The sequence below is a fragment of the Pezoporus wallicus genome, unplaced genomic scaffold (genome assembly GCF_028554395.1).
Source record: "Pezoporus wallicus isolate ANWC-B61680 ecotype Strahan unplaced genomic scaffold, APGP_CSIRO_Pwel_v1 contig_2384, whole genome shotgun sequence".
Taxonomy (NCBI): domain Eukaryota; kingdom Metazoa; phylum Chordata; class Aves; order Psittaciformes; family Psittacidae; genus Pezoporus; species Pezoporus wallicus.
The window spans coordinates 7,081,162-7,098,644 of NW_026640488.1; the positions used below are offsets into that span (position 1 = coordinate 7,081,162).

At 38.8% G+C, this 17,483-nt stretch overlaps 1 protein-coding gene across 3 annotated transcripts in view; it reads left to right on the forward strand.

Moving 5' to 3' along the window:
• PALLD (palladin, cytoskeletal associated protein) overlaps nt 1–17,483 on the forward strand; it is a 195,336-nt gene that overhangs the window by 121,761 nt on the left and 56,092 nt on the right. Inside the window, exon 1 of one of the 3 annotated variants that reach the window (XM_057419222.1) lies at nt 5,328–5,697. The exons of 1 other annotated variant lie outside the window; for it this stretch is intronic. The gene's annotated coding sequence lies outside the window, so the exon portion shown is untranslated. Of the gene's footprint in view, nt 1–5,327; nt 5,698–17,483 lie in introns of those variants that run through there. One more of the 3 variants, XM_057419223.1, reaches the window with a different exon arrangement.

Here is a 17,483-nt window from a genome sequence, read left to right on the forward strand (position 1 = left end):
GCCAATTTTACTATCAAGTAAAGAAGAAATCATAGATACAACACTAATGAAACCACAGAGGGTAAGCCTTGTGCAAGGTTATTTTGCTCTAGATCCTGATATGTTGGTTGAGACAGAAGAGTATTGCAAGTTATCAGTGTCATTTATTTCATTAAAAAAAATAGAGAATCTGAGAGAGCAGTAGTGTGAGGGAGGAAGAAAGTGCAAAGAAAAGTTGCAAGAGTTGGGAAACAAATACAGAGCGAAACCAGCTTGGGAGAGAAAAGAAATTGGACAGAAACTTACACAAAATAGTTCTCATTTGTGTGTTGGTGAAACTGGCAGCTTAACATGGGTCAAAATCTTTTTGAGTCTCAGGAGTGAATTGTTTTCTAGATTATATATTGGTATATTTAATGTAGGCATTTCCAGAGTTCATATGCGTTGCCATACCAGTTGTTGTGCAGGCCAGGAAATTCTCATGGATTGCTCATGGTCAAAACAGACTAAGAATGTGGGTACCAAAGTATCTAGGTGCTTTAAGGAAGCCACTGGAATACTTGAATTCTCTATGTGCTTGTTTAACTGCCACTGTTCCAGTTCTTTGTTAAAGTGCCTAATAGAGCTCGTGTTTTTCTTCCATGCTGTCACAGGGGTCACACAGTAAGTCTAATCAGTATGGGCTGGAGCACCTCTCCTGTGAAGACAGACTGAGAAAGTTGGGCTTGTTCAGTCTGGAGAAGAGAAGGCTCCAGCGAGACCTTAGAGCAGCCTTCCAGTGCCTAAAGGGACCTACAAGAAAGGTGGAGAAGAACTTTTTACAAGGGCATGTAGTGACAGGACAAGAGGGTATGGCTTTATAGTGAAAGAGGATAGATTTAGATTGGACATTATGGACAAATTCTTCACTGTGAGAGTGGTGAGGCACTGTAACTCTGGGCACTCTGTTGCCCAGAGAAGCTGTGGATGCTTCATTCCTGCAAGTGTTCAAGGCCAGGCTGGAGAGGGCTTCGAGCAACCTGGTCTAGTGGAAGGTGTCCCTGCCCGTCGCAGGGGGATTTGACTAGCTGAGCTTAAATTTCCCTTATCAAGCCGAACCCTTCTATGATTCTGTGAATTTTGTACCCTGAAGGTGTTTGCCAGTTTAGTCCAAAAGGTGGATTAGTGTAATAACAAAGAAGACTTAAGCATGAGTCACTTCATCACCACTTGTGTGTGTATATTTATGTCCATTAAACTGGTAACTGCCTTCTTACAAAAATTGTCTCACGTATAGAAACTCCTAATTTTTGTTTTCCTTTATGTGTAATTAAAAGTTTGGGAAAAGATCCTCTTTTCATTTTATTTTTGTTAATTCATGTTTTAATAGATTGCAGACTGCAGTATGATTTGTCTTCAAATGTTGGCTCTAGAAATGGTTTCCTCTCTGTAAAACACATAACTTTGACAGTGTGTATTGGCAGAACTGAAAGTGATGGGAAATGTTTTCTTGAATAATCTTTCTTGTAATAAACATGTGATCCTTTATTTTCCAGAAGTGCTAAGAAAAGCAAAGGCTGGTTCTCCTAGTTCAGACGGGGGGAATTTCACCAACAGGAAATAATACCAAACAAAGCAATTTACAATTAGGACCTCAGTGTCTGCCAACACCAGTGAAGTTAGGTGGTACAGGATGTTTGTAATTTGGAATTCAAGAGACATTTGAAACAGTGCGAAGTGCTTTTGACTGGCAGATGTTTGGCACTTTCTATTTCAGAGGTGTAGTTAGTCCCCTTTGTTTTTAGGAGAACCTAGCTTTGCATTCTGGCCTTCTCACACGTTCCAAGAAAATCAGTGTTCTGTTCCTGGGTTAGTTATCCCCATTCAAAGCTTTCCAGTGTTGTCAAGTACACTATGGGAGGAGATGTAATTTTATGGAGGTTTTGGGGGATTTTTTGGGGTTGGTTTGTTGGGTTTTTTTTGTTTTTTTTTTTGTGTTGTTTTTGGTTTTTTATAAAAAATCTGAACATCCACAATGGTTGGCGTGTCAAAGCTTATTTTGCATAGCTAGTGTAAATGGGATGCATTTCCTTTCTGTAAGAAAAACAGGGAGGTTGCGGAATTGGCTCCATAAATCACTGAATTCAGTGAGCTGCATATGAATCAGTTTGAAAGCTTGTAAACTCTTTCAGTTCTCTCTTGTAGTCCTTCAGTGTCTATGTTACTTCCATTTCTATCTGAGCTTCATGATGTTTGAACTGTAATATGATGCAAAGCTCCATTGTGGCTAGCTGAATACTGTTTGGGTTGATTTACAGGCATGCCTATATACTTCAATTAATTTCCAGTTTTTAAGAGAAAAAAAATCTCAGGTCATATGTCTCCCCCATGTAGAAAACACCATTTGAATCTCTATCACAACTTCTTCCTACACCTCAGAGTTTTTTAGGGTTTTGTTGGTAGTGTTGTTTCATTTCTTTTTGAAAACTATCCTGGTTTGATTTAAAGAACTGGAGAGATCTGGTCTTAACTGGCATAGTCAGAATCACACGCTCCAGCATAGTTTTTAATTTTAATTGTCTTTGTTATTGAGCAGCTAGGATGCTAAAATTTTGCGTATCATACTGAAGAAGAACTAAGTGAGCAAACAGAAGAAATAGAAGTGTCTATTCACTGAAGATACACTACAAGCAAAAAGGTTACAAATTAATCTGTAGTAGTTTAAGAACTTGATTGACTCTCTCAAGAAGTCCATTGAGTTGTTTTATCTCTATTTTCTCTCAGATTGCTGAGGATGTAATTACTTTATGTAAGGTTTTCTCTGCATTTTCAGCTTTCTGTTTTTTTCTGAAGTAATCTTTTTTTTTTTTTAGTATTTATACTCTAATCAGTACTAATTTCATTTTGTATACAGGGTGGTATAAAAAGTGAATCTTCATTTTGTGAAGATTCTCCAAGTTTGAATGGGTGCTAGCAAAAAAAACAGCTTGGGGCAGTTGGTGTTGGCCTGTTTTACTAATGGCATTTGCCATTACTGCCATTAGTTCACAGAAATTAATTGTTACTGCATTTTTCCAAAACCTGTTATTATAATTATTTTCACATTTTAAATATTTTATTTAAATATTAGGACTTTACTGGAGTTTTAGGCTATTGTCTTTTTACATGTAAATTGGTTTCCCTCAATTTGTAGCTTGCCATTCATGCTATACATACAGTTGGAAACTCCTTAAACTAGAAACAAATGTTCATGGAGCTGGAATGATAGGCAAAGTTGTTTACAAGAAGGAATCACAGATCATATTAAGTTAAACATATGGTTTTGTTTCCTTTCTCTTTGGATCTTTATCTCACATTGTGCTTAATGTTTGGTTCCCAGTAAGCTGAGCTTCATTTTCACTTTCCATGCCCAGTTATGCTTGTGGAGTCACAGTGAAGCAAATGTCTTGAACTGAGCTGATGTGCACAAGCTGTCTTTTTGCTTTTATCTTCCATCCCCATGAAGTGAACATGAGCATACACTCATAGACATAAAATTCTTCTCCCAAATTCTTGGAACATATGTGCAAAATATGTGTGATCTAAGAGCTGTGACAAGAAAATTTCAGAGAACTCAGTTGCCTTTACTGCAATATTAACTCACTCCATTAAAATCGAAGACAAAGGGGAAGGTGCAGTTAAGGCACATTCAAGTCTGGGTACTGTTTTTATATAATGGCTTTTCCTACTGTGTATCAGTCTGTTCTCTGTGTTAGATTATCTGTAGTTGATACTGGCTGAGCTGTGTTCTGCTCGTTACGTAGAATACTATCCTCAACCAGCATATTTACCTGAAATCATATAGAGACCTGATCAGTGATGAGTGATACTCTTTTTATCTTTGTACTATCTTAATAGTATGTGCATGAGCTACCGTGCTTCTTTCTCATAGTCATGTGCCAGAATTGGAAACAGTGTCAGTACAGTGACACAGCCTTCTCACTGCCGGCATCCAGCATGTCACTCTGGTTCTAGTAATGGGGAGATGCTTTATTTCCCTTTCCCTTTTTCCTGGTTGGCAGCATTCCTCTTCCTGTTCTGGAGCCATCTGGTGATGTGGTGTGAGTTCTGAGTCCTAAAGAAGGATGGGTAGTGAAAACGGGCAAACGGGGTTGAGAAAGCAAGGGAGGATTCAGTGCCACCTTGTTCTGCATTGTCCACTGTAGAATGAAATTTCTCAGATACAGATCTTGCTCCTCTTGGGGCTTCATGCCACTTGGAGGAAAACAGTTATGAGGATGTTCTTCTGCAAACTCAACAGATTCCAGGCATCCATAACTGGACTGTAATACACACTGATTGGAAAGTGGATGTAAAAGAAGAAAGAGGAGCACCACTACTTTCAGCTGCCCTGAACTCTCTTCACCATTGCCCAGGATGTTCAAGAGTAGTGAGAATAGAGGTTTTAGAGATACATCTTTTGAGATTGTCCATCCTGTTTTAAGTGGATGTTTCAGTAGATGTTACCAACGATTAGTTGTGTTCTATGATTACTCATAAAACTGATGTTGGCATATAATCTGTAAGAAAGCACTTGATCCAGCCCACATGGGTTCTAGGAGGAAGGGCACAAACTGACAACAGAAATATGTTCTTTAGTCTTCATCTCCTTATGGAAAAAAAAAAAAAAAGACGTATTTACCTCCAAATGATGCCCTTAGTGGAATATGCAGTAATAATTAATGTATTTACAGTAAGTGTTTGACATTCAGGATGGTTTTGCATAATTATACTGCAAAACTGCATGATTTTGGTAACTGGTAATGTACAGGAAATGTTGTCTGAGCTCTGGTGCTGTTCTTTGGCAGGTGAGGGAGATACAGGAGATCGTTTTAAGGCAGATGGCTGATGTACCGTAGCACAATAGCGTGCTTTGGTTTTCCTGAAAGAAAAAAAAAAAAGTTCTAAATACATTTTAACCTGAAAACGTGTGGACTTGGTAGTTATAACTAGTGGCATAAATGTTATTTAAAAAGAGCAGAAAAGTGTTAACAATGCTTAGAAGTATAACTTGAGACATCCCTTCCACAGGTGCGCACTGAAACACATATCCACCCCCCGCTGTGTCCTGCAGACAAAAGCGGTGTTGGAAGTCTGGACACTTCCTATACAAAAGCCAGCGTGAGCTGCCATGGCAAGGCTTGGGGCAGCAGTAGGGCAACGGGACGGGCCTGGGCTGCTTCCTTCTGCCGCTCCCCGGCAGCTTAGCGCCCGCCCTTGCTTTAGCAGCGGTTTCTCAGACTTTTCTGCTGGCGCTGGGTGTCGAGTTCCTGGAGGAAAGACAGCAAGCTTCCACCGGGAACCCGAGCCTTTTTTGGCAAAAAGTGTGTTCAAAAGGCCCGGTGTGTGCAGCTCCAAGGGAAGACGGACTAAGACTTTGAACTGCGGCAACAGGGAAAGACGATCCCGACGGCGATTCGCTGCGGGAGGCGCACATTTCTCCGACGCTCCCAGCAGCCCGGTACCGCCTCTCGCATGGCCCGGGCAGCCGGGGTGGCCCGGGACTCTTAACGTGAAGCTGCCGGAGTGGGACGGGACGCGGCGGCGGAGGCTCGGTGCCGGGCCTGCGCCGCGTGCCCGCCCGCCCGCCCTTATATAGCGCCCGGTACCTGCCGCCCGCCGGTCCCGCCGCACAGCTCCCCAGTCCCCCGGGAACCTGCGCTCGGGTATGTGATAGCTGCCCGCCTCAGCGCTGCCGAGGTAAGATGGCAGGGTGCTTCCCTGAGCTCCTACGTGACGCCTGGTCTTCGGATGAGGCGAACGCACGGCTGCAGCGGTGATCGGGGCGAGTGAAACCCTGCTGGAAGCGGGTCGGGGTGGCCGCGTTTCTTTCGGGTATTCCTTTCTTTGCGCGACTCTTTCTTACCCTGTTAGTTTGCACATCATCTGTAGGTGCATTCGAGTTTGGCCGATGCACTTTCTTTGCCGACCACTCGGTCTTCCCAGCGGCAGAAAGGATGCTTCGGCGGCGGTGTAGAGCTCTGTAGCTCAAGACATACTAAATCAGTTGTTAGTTTGCGAGTGACTATGACAGAGCTGTAAAAGATGAGTGCTTTCGCAGCCTCCTTTGTAGGAGACTTCTTTAGGAACCCTCTGATACTCCTGGGTGAGGAGAGACTTGGTAATGGGCAGGAGATGTGATGGTTTAGAAAACTTGCTATGGCTTCTTAGCAAATTAACCCAAACTCAAACCAGATATTGGGGTTGGGGTTTTTTTTGTTCAGTGGAATTCATTAGTCTGCAAGGAAGACATATTTGGTGGCCCAGCAATGATGTGCTCTTGTAGCTAACTAATTTGGTCAAATGTTTATCATCGAGTATTAAAAGGAATTTGGTGTTACTTAGTAACTTTGTAACTTATAACAGTAACAGCTTTGGAGTTTCTTTTTTTTCTTCTTTTCCAAGTCTGTAGCAGACATTTGTTTAAATTTTAGTAGTGAAGACAAAAAAGAAAAAAAAAAAGTGAATTTTCCTGGCAGCAGGCACATAATTAGAAAGAAGGCTGGGAAAAGTAAGACTGGCCTTCCTTATAATGATGTGTTTACAGAAACTTGGAAAGCAGAGATATGCACTGGCTATCAAAGAGAAACCAATGTCTGCTGTTGGAACATTTGGGTCAGCTTTATATTAAGGAATATGGCACTGCAGAGCATACATCTAAAAATGGGAGCGGACACATTTGATGTTTCATGAAGCTCTGAGGTCAAGAAACTTTTTCCACGGCATTCTGTGGCTGTATTGAACTGAAACCATGATTCCTGGGACCAAACCTTGTATTTCTGAAATTAACTCTGTAAGATGTATTACATATTGTAATATGATGTATTCTGGGGAGGGGAGGAAGTTATAATGATGTTCTTAAGGAAGCCCAGCAGTTTCCAAACATCCAGAGCTGGTCTGTGATTCACAATGCATACCAGACATAGAAGGATTAAGATACAGAACTGATAACAAGAGGATGGAAAAAAACATATAAAAAGTTAAATGGCTCTCAGCCTATGTCCGTTGATTGTATCTAAACCACTTTGCTATGAAAAAGAGGGCAAATACTTGTGAGAACAGGATTCTGAGATTGTGTTGCATCCTGCTTTTGGAAGGGGAACAAAACCTGAAAGTACTGACTACTTGTGAAATAATATTCTGGTACTAATCTTCCTGAACAGGAGAAGAAACACTATGGCAAGAGGTGGGGGCAAAAGGGTAAGAGTTTGACTAAAAGAAGCTGCAAAGATTGGGTAGGAAGCATACAGATGTTCTTACAACTTCTGAAACTCACAGGAATATACAGCTAAGGTTTTATTGGAAGTAAGAGTATCTCATTTGGATGAAAACATTTCTCTCATCTTCAAGGTAGGGCAAACCTGATAATCAAAAAGTCAGAATTATCAAGTTACTGTACACTGAAATTTGATAGTTTTCCTAAAATGTGAGTGGTAGTTGTGTGGTAAAGTTTATTAGCAGTTGGCAGGTCTATGTCACAACTTTTCTTGTAGCTTTGTGAGAGCCAAGCAGTCTGTTTTATTTTTTTTTTTTTTTTTTCAGTGAAAAACTGTTCTGAAAATTTGAATTGTATTTTAAGTAATGACAAGCAGCCTGATGTATCGGGATTCCGTTTAAAAGTACTGCTGTTATGTTCCCATACTTAGAATCGTAGAATGGTTTGGGTTGGAAGGGACCCTAAAGATCATCTGGTTCCAACCCCTCTGTCATGAGCAGAGACACCTTCCACTAGACCAGGTTGCTTAAAGCCCTGTCCAGCCTGATGAAGTCCTACAAAATTCTCTATTGTCTTTAAATTGTTATTCTATTTTTTTATTTTTTGGGGAGTAAGAACAGGACAGTTAGATATATTGTCTTGGCTGAGCTCACCTTGCTGGACACTCATCCACTTGTTATTGTGGGCCTATACTTTTTACTAGCCTGAGTCTACTGCTTTCTCTTTGCAGATTGCGTGATGATTGGGACATACACAATTTGCAGTGTTATTCTACCGTAATTATTATTGTTGTACAATTACAATTGTTGTAAAGTAATTCATGAGATCTATGGTTCCAGGTAACAAAACACAACTTACTAGTCTCTGCTCTGCACTTAAGAATGTATTAGGCAACAGTTGTGGAGGGCATGATAGTCTAACCACTCTACAAATAGGAATGTGGTTGCAGTTTTGTCATTCACTTTGTGGTCTATATGACTGAAGCAGACATTTCTAACAGCTACATTAGCTATGTTAGAACAGCATGACTCCATTTCTGTAAGGACACTGTGGTAAATCTGATGAGTAATGTTCAGCTGTTGGCCTTTGGGCACCAGAAGACAAAGGGAGTGGTCTGGCTGGAAGTGACCTGTGGGAGGATGTTGGTCAGCCCATTTCCATGCAGAATTCCTTCTTTCTCTCCTGTACAGAATTACTTTCTATTACTCTGCTTCAAACAATCCATGAGAGACTTGACTTGTTAAACTTACCTCTTCCTCAGCTGGGCAAAATAACCTGACCTTACCTGTAAAATCATGTATTTGATGGGAATTTATTACATTCTTCAGACAGCAAATGAATTTTTCGACCAGCTCTGCTTAAAGTAGCAGCTTTGTGATTTTACTCACGCCAACATTAATGTGGACCCATGTGCCCAGGAGGAGAGTAAAGCATCAATGAGTGTGATGTCATATAAACAGGTGTTCTCTGTGTATAGAATAACTTCCTCGGATTATGGATATTGGTAGGCACTTAACCTGAAAGACATGAAGATAAAGACCTTTGGTTGTAAAAAGCTGAGTTTCTAAAATGAAAATATGTAGACAAGTGCATGGAATACAATGAGAAGAAACTGTCTGAAAGATGAAGATAAGCATATGCACTATCAGTTACATAATTTATGAAATGTTTTATGTTATTGTCACATGTCTTTTCATTTGCTGTTTACTGTCCAAGAAAGGAGTCTTTAAGTATTTGTGGGACTCCTGGGCCTTTACCAACCTGAAAAGAGTTGGTGGCCCTAAGATTTTATTTTCCAAAGAGAATTTCAGGTTTATGTAGAGTATCTTAATTGATAGTCCCATATATTCTTGAACATAATCATTGGCTGGAAAGTTTCCATCCTGGGGATACTGTTTAATCAAAATATGCCTATGGAATTTTGTATTCATGAATCATCTTCCCATTTTCTTAAGAGCTAGCATTTCAGTGCTAGATTAAGTAATAAAGTTCCCTTTGGGGTGACGCTCCCACTCAGTAATAGCAATATTGAGCAATGATTTTGTAGTGATAATAGATGCATTTGGAAGAATTAGAAAGAATACTTATAGGGTAGTTACTAACCAAGTTATAGTATGCCCAGAAGGGTCATTTTAACCTCTTATTCTGCAGGACGTCTTTTGTGACCACAGGTGTCAGAACTTCATGGAGCATTACAGATCATTTAACAATTTGGTATTTGTATAATTAAAAAAAAAAAAAAGCTTATTATGCCATCATAATTGTCATAGAAGGAGAACCAATGATAGTTCTTCTTACGTGTGAAATATACTTTCTGGATTAGCACACAAATAGAAAACTTAGGAAATCGGTTTCTTCACATTGCTGTCTAACACTTAACATGGTCCTTCTCCCACCTGCTTGGGACAGTCTAGGCCTTGCCAGGGCAGGAAGTCTGTATTTCCTTTATTGAAGCAGAAAGTGATTGTAATTAGTGTATTGTGTGTGGCACTCCCCAGCGCTTTCCACAAAGGGAAGGAGTTTAAGATAAACAGCAATTATTTTTATATAAATAAATAAATACAGTGGGCTCCATTTATTGCTGGGCCTTTTTCTGCCTGTAGGTGCCACCTATGCAAGATGAGCCAAGAAACAGCTGAATCTGCTTTCTCTATTTTGCATAGTGTGTATATATCTCCAGGGATAATTTGAGTTAAAATCTTTTATTAACTTAGTTTATCCTAAACCATCCTTTGGTAGCAATTACTCAGAATTCATCCCGGTCCTTCCCAGGACATTTTTCTGAGACTGGGGAATTTTACTCATTTGTGTCACCAAAAAATGTTCCTCTTGAAATTTTTTCCTTGAAATGGGCTCTGGATTTTGTTTGTTATCAGTTTCAGAAGATGGTCTGCATTATATGTGCTGGTCTAAAATATAGGAGAAGAAAGAAACGATTCTTTCTTCATTTTGAACAGTGATCTTAGATCATGGTTCACTATAGAATATTTCAAATTGGAAGTGGCAATGTGGGCTTGAGTTCATACTTCAGCCTTAAAAATGAGGACGAGCTGATTTTTGTGTGTGTGTGTGTGTGCGCCTGGAGCTGCTAATACTGCATTGCCTAAATGTTCAGGTTCTGGTAAAGGTTCATAAGATGGCACATGTCTCATTTGTCCTTTTGGGTCTGTATAAAGTGAAGGCTTTCAAGAGAAAGACGATTATTTGCAGACATGATGTGTCAGCCAGAAGAAATGTACAGGAAAAGATTTTTTGGTTTTCATTGGCAACATGGTTACATTTTTTTTCCAGGCTAAAATGTAAAAATAGATTAACACACAAAAATCTGTTTTAGTAACGTTAATATTTATGCCAACCAACTAACCACATCAGATTCACAGTGAAGAGTGATATTCTTGTCCTATATGTTACTGTTCCCATTAAGGCAATGTACCTAAGGCACACATGCAAATAATGGGAAAACTTAAGAAGTTTACCACATCAGTATTTAACTCCTTGCTTTTATGGTCTCGATCAGGTTTGTTTTAATCTTTGCATTTACAAGATTATTGAATTTTGCTTTAAACCTCTTGAATTCAGATGAAGATGTAGTCAGCTGGAGTTAATTTTTTCATCTGGATTTAATTTTTTTAAATTGCAATTAAAAAAGAATTCCTCTTCTATGATGAGGATGAATCCAATTCTGAGAGCAAGCAATGAACGTGGGCAGTATATGGTGGGCTGAAGAAACTTCATCAGAAGTTTCTGCCTGGGCTCTAGTGAATAAAAAAAGAGTATGGAATATTTTGAGGTTTTTGTGTTTCTTCTGCTACAGAATCATTTAAACAGTATGACCCCAGTTCTGCAGCCACACCAAATACAGAAATCTGGTTTAAATCAAGATCTGCATGTGTTACAGCAACTTTTCTCAGGAGAGCCAACCGGCTGGGTTTAGGCCAAGCTTTAAGCTCCTACCCATTTTTGCACCTTACTCACAACTTGGAAGACTTATCCTTAAAAAGGGACCATTATGTTCTTTTTGTAGTTGGATTTTGTCGTCTTTTGTCATCTGTCTTATATTTTTCACTCCTTGGCTGAATTCATTGTTCTGGAAAGGTTCAATTACAGTATGAAAATAGTCACTAGAAACAGAACTGTTTCTTTCAGCTCAGTTTCAAACACCATGTGTGTATGAATATGCAGATATGTGTAAAATACATGTTTCTGACTTCAAAGAATGGATAATACAGATTTTTTTTTTTTTATGTGAGGAGATAATGCAAATCTGTTTCTCTCTGTATAGGAATCAGATGGTGTCTGAATGTATGTCTGTGTGTCCATACAGAGCATAAAATCTGTATCTGACTCATGGGGATGATTTGTTTAAAGCAGCTATTAAAGTGCAAAACAATTTTAGTAGCTAACTTTGGCTAGCAGAGCAGATTCACCAAGGCAACACAGAAAGTTTTGCACAAATGAAAGGAGAATTTCCTTGCTCAGAACCCCAGTGGTGCTGTATTCCTTCCAGCCCACCTCACTGTACTTATTTTGGCTCTGACATACACAGCTTTTCTTTTCAGTATTTGAAGCTTTCAGGAGGGCATTCTGATTCATGGCTGTGTTTTGCAGTGACCAAAGGTCTAGTGGATCTTTTGGGTTTTTTTGTACTATTGAGGCTTTGAAAACCCCTGAGGAGCTCATAATACTTTGTGGATGGGGTCTTTTCATGCACCCTGTATTTGTGTGTGTGACTTGTGTTTCCTGACAAAACTTTTAGGGAATTAAATGAAAGCATAAGTTACTTGGTATTGTATTACTAATGGTGAGTCTGTTGCAAGATGATGCCATTTACTCCTGTGCAAATCCGAGGTGCCTAAAACCAGAATTCCTCAAAGAAAATGCAAAGGGATTATGGATATCCGCACTGACAGAGGTGTTGGTGCGTGATTACAAATGTTTTTCAGACATTTTCATAAAAAGAGTGCCCAGGCTGCAGGAGTATTCATCAGTATTACTCAACTGATGAGCCACCAGACTGTGTATTTTGCTGTATAAACTGCAGATTATTTTCAGTGAGGAGTCAGACACTTTTCCACAACAGATACTCTTCATTGCCAAATTCTGTTTTTCTGTTTCTAAAGCTACCTGATAATTTTCATGTACCATTGTAATTCTCGCACACCTAGGTTCAATGTCCTTGCCAAATGACATGCTTATTCCTTCACATATAACCTTTGCAACGTATTTTTTCAGGCGGTAAATAGTTTGCCATGGTTCTTGGCTATGTTCTAGGGAGAAAGTCTTGATTTCCTATAAATCTTCATAGTTCTTCTATCTTTATAAAAATCTGAAGATCTGTATGTAATGTAAAAAGGAGAGACACCTCTTCTATCAGTTTCTGCAGACATATGAAATCCAATTTATAAAGTGAGACTACGGAAGTTCAAACTGTATTGAAAGTACATTATGTTGTCTTACGAGTCTCTAGGATGTTGCATGTGGTTTCCATTCTTTTATCTTTAGTGGCCTTTGGAGTTCCTGCTAGAAATTCTGAGGTTATTAACTGTTTAACATTTTCTTAAGTTGTTCATCAGGAATTTCTGGAAAATGTTTGCTTCTGTTTTCTGATTTGTATTAAAATACCCTTTAAACCTCTGATTTTTTTTTTTATTTACTCTTTTTTTAAGAAGGAAAAAATAATGTCAGTTGTATTTCAGGAACATTTGTGCTCATAGGACACAATTTTCAGCTGAAAAGAAAAAAAAGCCAAGGTTAGAAGCTATTTTCATATGTATGCAACTGAATTAGATGAGTGCTGCATGTGTATTTGTCCACATAGATGGAGAGAAAAGAGGAGTGCCTGTTACAGTAAAACCAGAATGATGTGTAAATATTTTCTCAGACAAAGAATGAACTTCCAGCTGCTGACTCTGATGTTGGATGTATGGTTGCCTCTTGTCCATAAAACAGTGTCTTTAAGTGTTTCTGAGGTTTTTAGAAAAAAGTTATAAACAGATTCTAAGACTCTAGGTTCCTGTGTCCGCTATCCCTTCAAACTTTAGTCATGCTAATGGTTAGATATAAAGACCCAATTAATATGAATAATGAATATGAACCATATGAAATACCCAGAAAAATAAGCAGAAGACTCAGAAATCAGAATCTCTCTGCCGTATTTCCCTTGCTCTCCCACCAAACTATATGGCTGCCATCAGCAACCAGCTGCAAGCAGCACCATGACCTCTCTCTGCAGCCCTAGCTGGAACATACTGCAGTAATCTAGTCTTGATGTCAAAGGCACATCATGTGGTATGAGGACCAATGTAGGGTGGAACCATTCCCAGGATGGTGAAGCTCAGCACCACCCACATGCATCAGACTTAGCCCAAGATCGGGGACCCGGTTTCAGCTCTTGAGGAATCTTTTAAGGGGGGAAGCAAAGCTTTCTGGAGCAGGAGCGGACGTTTAAACAAAACTTCAGTATATCCAGCTGGTCTGTCACACCTCACTGGAAGTTTCCTTATCACAAATGATCACCAGGATTCTGCAGGTTCCCAAAAGTATCAAGAAGTTTAGATTGAAGAAACACACATGTAGTGGATGTTCTGTTTTTAACAGACTGTGGCAGTAATTCAGGGCATTAACATGGGAGTGCAAACGTTATAATCAGTTTCAGGTTCTTTTGCCATGCATGTCTTGAGATGAAGCAAGTCGTTCCTACAGTTCTTGCAAGGATCTCGTTATTTTTCTATGGGTATGGCTTTGTATGGTGAAGTGTTTGGTTCAGAAAAAGTATTGATATCTTTAATGCTAGATTTAGCATGGGTGTTCTTAGCAGAAGGCATTAAAATACTTTTGGTTTCATCCTCTTCTGACAGCAGCCTGCTGCTACAAACTGCCAGGCAAGGCTGTTTTATCCTCACTTTAAACACCCATTGAAGACTGTTTTGTAGTGCTGCTGTAACTTTGTGCAGTTAATATACCTGTTAGTACAAACTTTGGGCTTTTTTGCCGGTAGATTATAACTAAGGAGAGTGACGTAGGGACAGTTAATTATAATGAATTATGAAAGAGCTCCACTAGCCCCTGAGGCTAATTATCAGTTTGCAACTAAAACACAGCACTCATATTATGTCCTTTTTTGGATTAAGAGGATAGATGTTTGTGCTTTAAGCATTAGTGCCTACAAATGCAAAAGACAAGCCCTGTTTACTGAGTGAATATTTGTAAGTGTACTGAATTAGAGGAACTGTTTGCAATGCTAATATTTGAAGTAACATGCTCATTGATAAAGAGCAGAGCAGAATAGAATTGGAATGCATTTAAGCAGGAAGCTGATCTGTAGTAGATGAAAGTTGGGGGGGCATTGAGTGAATTGGTATTAACATATAGAGTTCTGAGATGCCTAATATTTTTACTTTTCCCCAAAAGATTTAGTATGTCTGCCAGAATGTCCAGTACTGGTGAAGGAAAGTTGATTATGCAGAGCAATAGAGGATTGACTAATTGGAGTGAAACTGGAATGTTTGGGAGACATTTTTAAAACATGTGAATAGTACCATTTTTAATTAATGGAAATGTGTAAGAAGTGCTAGAGCCTCATAAAGGGATTGATACAAGACAGAAGCAGCTTGTCCAAGTGATTAAATTCTCCACAAAGCCATAATTAGATAATACTTCATGTGCTTCTGAGTGGGGGAAATAGTTTCTCTGGGATCATTGGTGGTCTTCATGATAAAGGAAGAATCATAGAAATCTGCTGTCAAGCTTCCTGAGTTACTGATGTAAATCTTTGTGGTTGGGTGTTGTGATTATTCTCAAATATTTCTATTTAATTACCTCGTATTCTTCAAGAGTTTTATTTTAGGTTGTGCACTGTTTTGCATGAAATTGAAAATGTCAAGAGTCACTTAAAAAGCAAGGAAGCTACCAATATGATTAGTTTATCAATTAATTGCCCTTTGTTTTGGAAAATTTAGGGTTTGTAAAAACCACTGACTACTGGTGAGGTTTGTCGAGTAACTTCAGCTTTCATAATAGAGGTAAGTGCAGCATGCAGGGAAGAGCTGGGAAAGGGGCTTTTTGGAAGATGTGCAACATATGAAAAACAAGTTTCCCTGATTCGTCTGACAAGCAGTTCAGTGTTCCAGTGCTTTCCATGGAAGCTCCTGTAAATTGCTGATTGTGCCTATTATTCTTGTTACCTGTTACCAGTCCTTATATTGTACAAATAGCTGTCATATGACTATTGCGCATTGATGTGCAGATTGACATGTTGTGGGGACAAGGGCATGTGTTTAAACTAGACTATCATAGTTTTGGTTTAATGTAACCCTTTCAGTGCCTTTTTTTATTTTTTTTTTCCCCCAGAAAATGTTAGTCGTTTCACTGTGATAATAGTATATATTGTCCAGTGTTTTGCAATAATTTTCTATGTAATCAAATTCTCATTATTGATAACTCTTTTATCTATCGCATATTTGGATTTTTTTTTTTGTTCCCAGGTAAAATTAGGATTACATTGACTGTTGTCATGAATTTATACACTGGCCTAAAAATTGAAGGGTATGCAATCAATTAGAAACAATAGTGTTGTTCATCATAGTCGAGCTATGTCAAGTCAGGCTATGGCTAGGAATAAAAAAAGTTATAACAATCTCTAGGAAGTGTCAAGTTTAATTGGTTATACCTCATTAGCTCTAAACTTGGCTGTTTCTGCTCCAGAGTAAGTGTGCACACATAAGTAGTTTGGAGTACCTGTTGTGGTAGGTGTATGTGTTCTGGTGTAATTCTGCCTGTAAAGGCTGATTGCTGCACCTCTAGTTTCCTAGTGCAAACAGAGGAACAAGCAACATTCCTAAACTGTAGTACTGTAGGCTAAAGCTACTTCAGAAAATTAGTACAGGTGCTTCTTAAGCCACAGTAAACTAAATGATACTTAGCTGGTATTGAAGGAAATACCTTCTGATTTATATATTTCTAGACATTTTAAACTGTTATTAACTGGTGATGGTATAGTTTCTTCTGATGCTACAGTTCTCTACTGGGAAGAGTTGGTATCTTTGTAGCTCAGGCAGTCAAATCATTAAGTGGCAGTAACAAAGCAAATTTAGACAGTGTAAACCATAAAAGATGCTCAAATACGTCCATAGTACCTGGAATTTCAACTATTGTAAATGTGCATGGATCTTTGCAAGTTGCATACTATTGCTTTTTCCATGGTCATTTAACAAAAGAAGTTCTCCTGAGCTCCTGAGAAATTCTGCCATACCCCTTAGTAGGAAGGTTTTTCTGTTCCAATCTTTGAAGCAGAAGACGTCAGTCATTGCTTTTATTTAGATTACCTGGATTTGTGTGCCATCATAAGCATTCCCTGTGATTGGAATATTTAATTAAAATTTGGAAGAGACTCCAGTGTGACACGAGGGACACTGGGTTAACATCCACAAAATTTTTCCCACAGTCTTTTGCATACAGGGGTATCTTCTAAGGATGAAAGAAAATTCTGTGTTTTCACTTCTTCAATCTGCTAATAAGGATTGACATGAAAGAGTATTTTTAGATTTTGTGACAACTTTTCTGGGAGAAAAGTGGGGATTGACTCAGTTCAGTCACACTACCAAATGCTAATCAGATGTTTTCCATTTCTGTAACTGCTGACTGGTCTTATCAGGAACCTGGGTATGAAATCTTTGCATCTCCTAGTATTTTTGTGCCATTTGTATAAAAGCAAATTATTGAGATACTTAATTCATCTTTAAAAAGTACTCTTAAATCACAAACTAAAATTTGAAACTAAATATTGTAACACATTGATGAATTTCTAAATGTAAATTTTCAGATTTGTTTGAATGAAGTTATATTCATACCAAAGTTCTTAATTATCAGAGCTATTAATTACCATTGCTCCCATTATTTTCAATGCAATGTCTGTGTGTCTGAGCACATAGGCTACTGCTTTGAAATCCTGAATTCATTTACACATATTTGGAAAGCTCTTGCAGCTTGGGTTTTCTGTGATAAAACAAAAAGATGATGGATTTGGCATGTATATGCCCAGCTAGACTATCGGTTCCTCTTGTGGCTGCTATATATAGTAGGCTGTCTTGCATAATAATAGTGCTAGGATGGATGAGTGAGAGAGTTGCAGTTGAATTTTTTCCATTACAGCTCATTTCAGCAGATGTTTTCTTGGTTTCCAAAATGACAAAGCAACACAGTACAATAGTTGAAACTTAACAGAGTTGTAATAACTTATTCAGCATGAATTTTGGCATCCAGTAAGTAGGTT